This window comes from Adiantum capillus-veneris, chromosome 18 (assembly GCF_014529385.1).
Source record: "Adiantum capillus-veneris isolate H3 chromosome 18, ASM1452938v2, whole genome shotgun sequence".
NCBI classification, from domain to species: Eukaryota; Viridiplantae; Streptophyta; class Polypodiopsida; order Polypodiales; family Pteridaceae; genus Adiantum; species Adiantum capillus-veneris.
In genome coordinates, this window is record NC_140948.1 from 1,622,956 (window position 1) to 1,632,872 (window position 9,917).

Genomic DNA, 9,917 nt, shown 5'->3' on the forward strand with positions numbered 1-9,917 from the left:
TCATCAAGAAAGAAGACAAGTTGTTGCATTCATGACATCAAACATTCATAACATTAAAGAGAGAAATTTATTGAATGGAACCAAAAAAAGGCCCAATCCCTTCAGTCATGGAACAAAAGAAATAGCCCCCGGTTTGTCCCAAGTGTCAGCGGATGCGGAACCGTTCCATGTTGGCGTGGGACTATTACGATAGAGTTGTCAATGCTTGCAACAAGATGAGGGCATGCACCTACCAACTATTGTTCTAGCACTTTTCACTTGTATTATCCACTTGGAATACATTTCCATATAGAGGCTGATCGGCATGTTCTTTTTTAATAGGACACATAGGTCAAGTGATTTTTCCTGCGAGCTGGCAATAGTAGTTGACATCAAGGGAGCTTGGACAAGTAGTCAGCTTCCTTCATTTCTTTTTGGGCTTGCAAACTATAACTTTAATGTACCTATCCTACATACAAACGCACCAAGCCTTCCACACCCTTTTCAATATGCTGACTAGCAATGATCATGTTATGCATGTCCTTTGATTATATTCTCACTGCAAAAATTTGGCTACTTTTCATGGGTGCCCTAGGTTGCGGCATCATTGTAGCATGTACAACAAGTCACTTGTCTTATTAACAGTAAGACTAGTTTCAAAAAAACATCATCTTCAAAGTAGCTTTGACTCATGTGCATATGACACTAGACCTCTGTTTTTGCAATTAGTCCCTTGCCCTGCCTCTGCAATTTTTATAATTGAACACATTGATTCAAATATCGTTCCTTCAAATTTTTTGGCACATTGACATAAGTCTTGCTTCTATCTGAGTAGTAGTTCTCAACTCCATTTCCTTCTAGGTGTTTTGGATTCTATTAGTTTTTTTAGCATTTACACTTTTCCCTATTGGGCGGACTCAGGCTGTGTGCCACTGTCAACGCTAAGGGAAGCAAGGGCCACGTGCGAAAGGGAGGAAAAGGTGCTCAACTCTCAAGAGAAGCATCTCTATGAGCTTATGTACTACGATGGTGTCTCCAGGTCCATGCATCCTACAAGACGCGCCGAGAGTTGAAGGAGCTGGAGGTCACCTGCATCAGATGTTGGTTGCCAACAAAGAGCTCACTTAAGTGAGGACTGCCTCTCATGGTTGTCTCCAGCATTTTCATGTAGGCCTCTAGCATTCTTGTCCCAAAGCTTGCCCTCATCGGACTCTCCGTTGTTGTTGCTACTATTGCTAATTCTCCCTCCTGCTCTTTCTCTTTGGTCTTGCTCCCCTGTAGCTTCACTTTCAATGTTTGATCCACGTTTCTACCTTTGCTTCCCTTGTCATAATTATACTCCTACATCTCTGACGTAGCCTTCCACTCCCTCTGCTTGTTGCCTTGCTTCAAGCATCCCTTCCTCTCTGTCTCTTGCTCCCCCTCTGACAAATACACCCTCTCTGACCTAATTTTACAGGACATCTTTTCTTTGAAAGAAGAGCATTGCTTGCCCAGCTTTATGCTGCCTCTACCTCGACCTCTCCTTGCATGATGTTCATTATACAAGCGTTGTGAATACAAGTCATACACTTGCTCTTCATCCTCAAAGTCATCCAGCCCAAGCCTCCTATAGTTTATGCAAGTGAGCAAAACCCTCTGTCTGAACAACGTCTGCGGTGGACTGGCATGGTGGAGCCAAAGCAACTTGCAAAGGAATGCGCAGGCCTAGAGTTGGCAATTCTGCTGGCATTGTGATACCTATCGAAACCAGTCTGCATTGTCGCGGAACGATTCTAGCAGGTTCACGATATACAATACATCAAGGCTCAACTCTCAAGGGAAGTGACTCTATGACCTGATGCACGACGGTGGCGTCTCCAGGTCCATGCATCCTGCAAGATGCGCAGAGAGAAGAAGCCACACAGGCAGGTGTAAGCTGAGGCATAAATTTTGCAAGCACTGGTGCCGCCGCCATGAAGACCAAAGTAACACGTTTTTTTTTTATTCACCCTACCCTCATGACCCTTCCCCTTCCTGGTTTGTTGCTACAACCAGTCTGCAATGGCGTGAATTGGTTGCAACAATAGACCGGGGAGGGAACGGGTGATGAGAATAGGATCATCTCTTTTGAAAAAACGGTTCCAACAGAAGACTAGGGAAGGGTAGGGTCACACAAATAGGGTCAATCCTTTTTTTAAGAAAAACTAGTGTGCCTTTTTGGGTTTGATGGCAAGATTGTTTGAATCAATCCAACGAGACTTGAGATCACTAAAAGAAATATGAAAGGTGGAGTATCGATGTACCTGCTATATTTAGTCTTCGCTTGATTCGTAGGCTTCGTAGCATCTCGTCTAGAAGTTATTCCAAGACCTCCACAACCTCACCACACAATTGAGAATTCGGAGTTAGGTGAGGTATAAAGCAAAAACCTTTCAAGATTAATGTTGTCTACAATGCAGAGATGCAATACGTGCACGGGATGTTGTGCCCCCCAAAAAAGCAAAAACCATACGTATGTATGGTAGGAAGGTGGAACCGTCCTCACCCAATTTTTATAACCCATAGGGAACGTGCCCTTCCCCGGTCACCTTTTTTCACCTCCAATGTTGGAGGGACACTTATGCTTCACCTCTAGTGTTGGAGAGACAAAAGTTTCTCTAAAGACTGCAGATATATAAGAAGAGAACATTGCCTTTGAGTTTACAAAGACTGGAGGACATCGTTGATGCTATGGTTGCCTTGCCATGATTTCTTCCCATTTGCATTTGTGTCGACCAAAGCGATGCCAAGTAAGATATATACGTTTTAGCAAACAGCCGCTAACTTGTAAATTCTCTCGTCCACTACAAGAGGCTATTCATATTAGCGACGCTCATACAGCGACGCTCAAAAAAAAAAATCCCGGCGTCGCTATGAGCGTCGCAAATTTCTTTGTAAATTTGCGACGCTCATAGCGACGCCGGCTGGGCTAAAAAAATAACCGAGCGCGCCCAAAAACTCAGATCTCAGATCTGAGTTTTTCGGCGCCCTCAAGCAAGGAGCAGGTAACGCTCTCCCTCTCTCTCTCTCTCTCTCTCTCTCTCTCTCTCTCTCTCTTTTTCTTCTCCACACACACACACACACACGAGGAGAGGAAGGAGAGCCAGGTATGCTCCTTCCCTCTCCTCATTCTCATGTTCCCTTCCCCTCTTTCTCTCTCCCTCTCTCTCTCTCTCTCACACACACACATACACACACACACATAGTGTTTTTGAGAGAGAGAGAGAGAGAGAGAGAGAGAGAGAGAGAGAGAGAGAGAGTACAAACAAAAACAAAAACGCACACACATACATAAACAAAGAATGCACACACACATTGAGAGAGGAAAAGAGAGAGAGAGCATGCATAAACAAAAACCGCACGCATTGAGAGAGGAAAAGAGAGAGAGAACATGCATAAACAAAAAACGCACACATTGAGAGAGGAAAAGAGAGAGAAAACATGCATACGATCCAAAAAAACGTACACACATTGAGAGAGAAAGAGAGAGAAACTAATTTAACGTCGTAGGAAACTAATTAAAATTAAAAGACCTAAAGATCTAGCCGACGAGGAGTTGAACTCAAGACCTATTATTCAAGAGGGAAATGGCATAATCAATCTATCATACTTGGCATGGGTGATAGAAGGGTTATACCATTTATCTCTTTTTATTGGCACACACATCCACACACGCGCACACACACAACAAGAAGAGAGTTTTAACGTCGTAGGAAACTATCTTAAAAGACGTTAAAGATTAGGTTATATGTAGACTTACATTAAATTAGATTTAGGTTTATTTTTAACTAGATTTACGTTTATTTACGCTAGATTTAGATTTACGTTATATTAGATTAGATTTAGGTCTCCATAGACTGCGATGCCTGCATGAAGCGGGTGAAGAAAGCCCTCAATGGAATATAGGGTATTGCTGCCTTCACTCATGGTGGGCTCCGTTGATCCAAAAGTACTAGTGAAATGTCTTCAGAAGATAGGGAAGAAGGTGGATCTTCAGGGCGGCAAGAGTCACTACATCCCCGACACAATGACCATCTAGACAACCTCTAGTCATTCAACAGCAACTTCAAAGTTAGTAACAAGAGCAAGAACGGTCTAAAGGGCCAATTGCTGTCGTTAGATGTGGATAGAGATGAGGCAGCGTCACCGCCGGAAGTTAACTCTCACATCTTTAGTGATGAGAATGCCAACTCTTGCCGAGTTATGTGAAAAATTATGTGTTAAATCAGTTTTAAGGTTCTTATAATCCCTGTTAGTTTAGTTCTTTGTTTTTAATATAACATAATTTACGTTAGATTTAGATTTATGTTATATTAGATTAGACTTGGGTTTATTTAGGTTTACCCACACACACACACACACACACACACAAGAAGAAGAGAGTTTTAACGTCGTAGGAAACTATCCCAAAAGACGTTAAAGATTAGGTTAGATGTAGACTTACGTTAAATTACATTTAGGTTTATTTTTAGTTAGATTTACGTTTATTTAGATTTACGCTTATTTACGTTAGATCGAGTCCACGCAAGAATTACTTACGGTTTAGGGTTTAGAGTTAGACGAACAGTGAAAAGATCTACTGTGAAAAGATGTTAAGATGCTGTGAAGTGCTACAGCTAGAGAAGAGGCAAAGGGGTTTTGTCCACTACATGCAGTATCATGTAGACGTGGGTGTGTAGATTTCTTGTACCCACAAATATAGGTATTGACCAACAAAGACGAGATTATAACCCGGTGGTTCTGATCTCCGTGCACCTCTAGACCGAGGTGTGCGGGGATTGGACATGACTAGAGAATGTGAGGTAAAGAGAGAGAGAGAGAGAGAGACAGAGAGAGAGAGAGAGAGAGAGAGAGATAAGACGAAGAATGCCAATAGAATATTAAATTTGTTGTCCATGTTATAAGTTTTTTATCCTCATTATGAGTAGTGACGAGGATGTGGGACCGTCCAACCGAAACACCTATCTCTCAACGAGGGTCTTATGTCCTTGTAATCAATGCAAGCATGCTGTGCGACGGACAAGACGTGTTTCTTTGCAGCACGTTCGCGAATTTGGCGAGTTCGATCCATCTATTATAGATCGAGTTGTTGCCAATTATAACTCGTCGGACTCTGACGCTGGCCAACAAGCAGTAATCTTGCAACCCAATAGACGTGTTCGCAGGCGCTTTGGTCAAGCAGCATATGTGAGGCCACAAGATGTAGCCTCTGACAGCTCGGGGGATGATCATGCAGAGCACATTCCCAACGAGGCAATGTTTGAGCCCGAGATTAATGAAATGATCGAGACGATCATGGATTCAGAAAGGCTTATCTATGATGATATGAAAAGTGAAGCCGATACGTCATTGTATAATGGAGCACGTATGTCTAGATTGAAAGCACTCCTGGTTCTTCTCAACATGTAGGCAAAGTTTGCATGGAGTGACACTAGTGTCACAGCGCTTTTCAGGTGATCTATTACAATTAGTTTACTTTAATAAAACTCTAAATGTATAATGATCTGATAGATTTTTACACGACTGTATCATATTTTTATGTTGTGTAGATTGCTGAAAGAGCACATACTACCAGCTGACAATGTGATGCCAGATTCCCGAGATGAAGCAAGAAAGATTTTGCGAAACTTGGGGATGGATTACAATTCTATCCACGCTTGTCCTAATGACTGCATTATTTTCAGAGGGGAATACATAGACATGGAGAAGTGTCCGAAATGTGATTGCGAAAGATATCGAGTAGATCTCCACGGGACAGAAATTCCACAAAAGGTTTTGCGACATTTCCCTCTGCTTCCTCGCATCAAGCATTTCTTCGAATGTAAGTCCATGACCGCCCTAGCATCATGGCATGAGGAGAATAAATCTTCGGATGGTGTGCTACGAATTCCTGCAGATTGCGTAGCCTAGAAACATATAGATGGAACATGGTCGGATTTTGCCAGGGAAGCTCGAAATTTGCGCTTAGGCCTGGCTATGGATGGTGAGTGGAGACGGGGAAGACGACCACCGATGCACTATCCAGCGGTTCTGGAGAGCCTACCAACCTTCATGAGCTTAAGATGGTTGCACAACCAATTGAAAAGCGCACAACAATGCGGTGACGAAGTGACTGAGGAAGAGTGGGAGTACTCTCGGGGTTGCGCGACCAAGGTAAGTTTGCAATGTACGACTAGCAAGTGACTTTATTTATAAACGTTTGAACGGCCACTCATAATCTTTGTTCGTTGTAGTATAAGTCATACACAGCAGCATGGTGTAAAGGTCGACATTTTAGGGTGGAACGAATCGACAAAAAGCGTTTTACTCAAGATTGTGGAATCATGGCAAAATTTGAACAGTTTAGTCGACGACGTTCCTCTGATGCAGATCCTGTGGTGGCGGAACTCACTTACTTCGGCATGCTGCAAGAGATTTTGAGGATCGATTACAGAGGATTTTTTGTCGACTTGTTCGACGTGCAATGGTTCAAGATAATCATGGAGGGTCGCAACACTACTGTGCGTAGAGGAGAGTCTAGTTTTCTTGAGGTGGATTCTACTAAGAAATGGACTGACCTAAGAGACACTTTCGTACTACCCGAGCATTGTGAACAAGTAAGTATGTAAACAGTTAACATCCCCCTTTTACAAGTTATGTGCTTGAAAGCTCTTATGTAAGTTATGTGGCTCTGACAGGTAATATTTCATCCTACAAAGTCTACATCAAACTGGTGGTACGTCATAGAGGTAGCCCCTCGTAGTGCAAGGATGTATGAAGGCTACCATGTGCCAATCACAACGGCATCAATGGAGGAGATCAGAGAAGATGCTCAATCAGAAGCCGCTGCGGTGGTGCCAGACGAGCATCAAGATGCTACTACTCTATATGGGGTGCATGCAGAGGAGCTACAAAATGAAACAGAGGATATGTGTTTAAACGGAGAGCTCTATATAGATATAGGAAGTTATGCTGAGTTATGCGAGGATGAGAGAGACATCTCTTAAAGCCACAAATATTGTATTTGAACAATTTTGCTCCGTGTTGTAAAAGCTCTGGCTCTCTAAGTACCTTCCATGGTGTATAACGCTCTTTTCTACTCGCGCTCACATCTTTTGATTGAAAATTCTGAGTTTTCGACTTGCCTCTTCTATCACTCAATTCATTGCGTCATTGTATTTATATGCGTCATTACGTCATTGTATTTAATGGTCTTTGCGTCATTGTCTACTCTATTCATTCAATATTAAGTTTAAATATTCGTGTGTTTAATGCAGGTATGGATGATGAGGAGTTTCTTTCTTCTTTGTCACCGCAGCAGAGACAGTGGTACGTGGAGCGTCATCGCTCTGGCGCATCATCGCGCGTTCCTACTCCATCCGCATCTCCCTCTCTTTCGGAGCATTCGGCGCGCTCCGAAGCTTCGGCGTCGACGAGACGAGCTTCACACTCGTCTAGACACCGGCGCTCTAGTGGTGGCGGTGGCGGTTGTTGTGGGGATTCCGCCACCGATGCCTCCACACCGCCTCGTGTTTGACGAGGCTCTTTACCCTCCCCTTCTTTGCCCGCCCCCACACCAGCCACAGCATCGCCATCTACGCCAGGTTTTGCACGGCTGACTGTTCCTAGAAGCTACACACCTCTACCTACTCCGCCAGGAGCCACCCCACTCGACACTCCTCGCTTCGGGGCCCAGACGCCGGTGGAGACACCTGACGTCCGTACCCCCATCGACACGCCGCTAGAGACCCCTGCCGGGACACCCAGGTTCACGCGTCACCGGCCAAAGGACTTGTCTTACTCCATCGACTTCAGCGGCGGCATCATCATGGATGATGACGGAAAGAAGGTGATCTCGCGCATGCGTGGTCTTTGCTCTCAGCTGTTTAGACACTACATACTAAACAAATGGAGTGAAGTACCAAGTGATTTAAAAAACAGAGTCATCAGCATACTTCATGATGAGTTTTCCGTTCCAACACGGGATCAGCGCTTCAATGAAGACCTGATGAAGATTCGAATGCGCGAATACTGCAAACACAAGCGTTCCGAAGTGCAAAAAGCAATCAAGAATGGGTGGAACAGGCCAGATTGGCTGGCCAAAGAAGATTGGAAGAATGCGAAGAAAGCAGCGCGCAAGAATCCCAACAAGTGAAAGCAACAAAAGGATGCAGCCAGAGCACGAGTAGAGGCAGGGAGCTCGCACCACTTGGGGAGCGGTGGATGGGCATCATTTGAGGCCGATTTTGTAAGTGTTTTCACATTGCTCTTTATGTTCGATAGTTTAAGGTTTATGAGTTTTTTAATTCTAACATAAGGAAATCTTTGTATGTTTTGATAGTGGTCGATGACAGGACGTGATCCCACACCGTACGAGCGCGAGTACGCAGGTAGGAAGGGCTTAAACGCCCTGATGGACATTCTCAGTTCTCGCGGCGGCATGGTTAGTATTAGGGTTTACTCTTTTTTATTTTTTGTATTGTTTTATAAATGTCGTTATATGTTTATACTTACTGAAAGCTGTCTTATTGTCTTTTTTTGCAGAATCCGACAGATACGCCGCTTGGACGCGATGAGACGTCTGACTAGACGACGTCAGTTTAACCGTAGCTAGATAGCATTAGTTTAGGGTTTCTCATAGCTTATGTATCATGAGACGGATTTTATACGTCTTTTTGAACCATGTATATTATTACATTTGTCACCGCAGTTCCTTTTGCCAATCAATTCTTTATGCCTATGATGTTGTACAATTGTCATTATTACATTTGCCAATCAATTCATTTTGCCTATGATGTGTATAATTGTCAATTTTGCAAACAATGCGTCTTGTGGGTGACTATTTTTGGTCTATTATCTACCCTTGCACTTTTTTAAAAAAGTGAATCAAGTACAATATGGTTGATGGGTGGCAGGGCATTCAATAGCGACGCATATAGCGACGGTTTTAGCGACGCCGGGGGTTATAAAAACCCAGTGTATTTCCGTCGCTAACAGCGTCACAAGAGCACACAACCTCTTGTAGTGGTCGATGTCAATGTCTTGTGCAATGACACAAGCCTTCAAGGTACAAACATAGGTAATTGCATCCTGAAAGAGGCCTTCACTTCGTGATGGTTGAAAATAGCGCAGGATATCTTGGCAACAGCTATGTTGGACATATTCTGCAATCAATAATGACATCCCACACAAGAAGGTTATCAAGAAATTTTTGTGTTTTCTTTGTCCTTGCTGAAAACAGTCCAAGGCTTCCTATTTGCCACAGCCATTAGGCATATCTTGCAATTAACGGGCTCCAAGAGACGACATCCCAGAGAAGAAGCGCATCAAGGAAAGTTTGTGCTTTTGTAAGGACATTGAATTTGGCATACATATCAATGCAATCATTGCAAGGCAAGACACGCTTCAGCAATGGCCCTTGACTACCAATATCATCATGGATTCGTCCATGGCGACATCTTGCGAAATGTCAATATAGGTCTTGAGGGTGCAAGCATATGTGATGGCATCTAATGAAGAGCCTTCACTTCACATCTACTGAAAATAGGCAATAGCTAGCTTCCTTATCATGGGCATGTTAAGCATATCCTGTAATTAGTACATTGCAAGACTGTACCACATACCACATAGATGTTGATTGAACCATCGTCAACCATTGAACTACACCCACACCATCTCTAGTATATAGCATTATCTGGAAGCCTTACAGTCTTGAATCTGCCCCAAATCCACAAGTTTTCAATAGTGTACGTGTGCTTATGGGCTTGACTAGCTTAAGCATCTGATTGTACAAGCCACTGCCCCTTCAAAATATGTGACTAAGGAAACTCTCCCATTAAGCAGTTTTGTCTAAATCAACAACCGATACCTCACTGCCTTTTGTATAATCACTCAACCGGAGAGAAAACCACACTTTCCAGCTTGTCAATAATCCAGAC

The 9,917-nt window shown here is 43.4% G+C and overlaps 1 pseudogene; it reads right to left on the minus strand.

Moving 5' to 3' along the window:
* Nucleotides 1-1,029: 1,029 nt before the first annotated feature.
* Nucleotides 1,030-1,936, minus strand: LOC147435138 (uncharacterized; annotated as a pseudogene).
* Nucleotides 1,937-9,917: the final 7,981 nt, after the last annotated feature.